Consider the following 1087-nt stretch of genomic DNA (forward strand, 5'->3'; position numbering starts at 1 on the left):
ATTGGGTGTTTTTGCTAATTTGAATCTCTGTTTCATCTAATCTGATGTTGATTCCCTCTAATGTATTCTTTATTTCAGGTATTCTTCATTTCTGACTGGTTATTTTTCATGTTTTCTAGCTCCATTTTTATGTTTCCTATCTCTTTGTTGAAGTTCTCACTGAAATCATTGAGCATCCTTATAACCAGTGTTTTGAACTCTGCATCTGGTAGATTACTTGTCTCCATTTTGTTTAGTTCTTTTTCTGGAACTTGGTTCTGTTCTTTAATTTGAGACATATTTCTTTGTCTCCCCATTTTGGCTGCCTCCCTGTGTTTGTTTCTATGTATTAGGTAGGGCTGCTATGTCTCCCAGTCTTAGTAGAGTGGCCTTATGTAGTAGGTGTCCTGTGGGGTCTAGTGGCGCAGTCTCCCTAGTCACCTGAGCCAGGTTCTTCACGTGTGTCTCTTGTGTGGGTTGTGTCTGCCCTCCTGTTGTAGTTGAACCTTGTTTGCTGTTTGTACATCAGTGGGAGGGATTGACTCTCAGGCTGATTGTCTGTGAGGACTGGCTGTGACTACAGTGGAGGAGCTTTTGTGCAGGGGCTGACCCTACAGTGCAGGGTTTGCTTTAGCAGGGCTGTTGTGCCTGCCCAGTCTGCACTTTGGGTGTGTCATTCTTGGAGGCAGCTAAGGTGATGTTCCTGATTGGCCTCAAGCTGGCCACCAGGTGTGCCGGCCCCAGGGTTTTCTGGGAGGGGCCCCACTACAGGCCAAGTTCAGCTGGTGCCTGTGCCCTGCCTGGGGTCATCTAGAATGAGCCACAAAGTAATCTGGGGATTGCTGCCACTCACACTGGGAGGTGTCTGGGAGAGGCCAATCTGTGAGCCACAGCCGGCTACCACTAGTGCCTGGCCAGAAAGAGGTACGGGGCATGCTGAGGCCAAATGCTGCTTGTTTAGAGTTTGTGAACCTTTGAGAGATTCTGGGAAAGTCCACAGCATGAGCCAAGACAGGCCGTTTGTATGGAAAAGCCACTGGGGGTGGCTTGGGTGGGCCTGCAAGTTGGGTGGGAGAGGGTCTCAGAATTACCAGGGTGGGGTGAACGG

The sequence above is a fragment of the Rhinolophus sinicus genome, linkage group LG01, assembly GCF_036562045.2.
Source record: "Rhinolophus sinicus isolate RSC01 linkage group LG01, ASM3656204v1, whole genome shotgun sequence".
Lineage (NCBI taxonomy): Eukaryota > Metazoa > Chordata > Mammalia > Chiroptera > Rhinolophidae > Rhinolophus > Rhinolophus sinicus.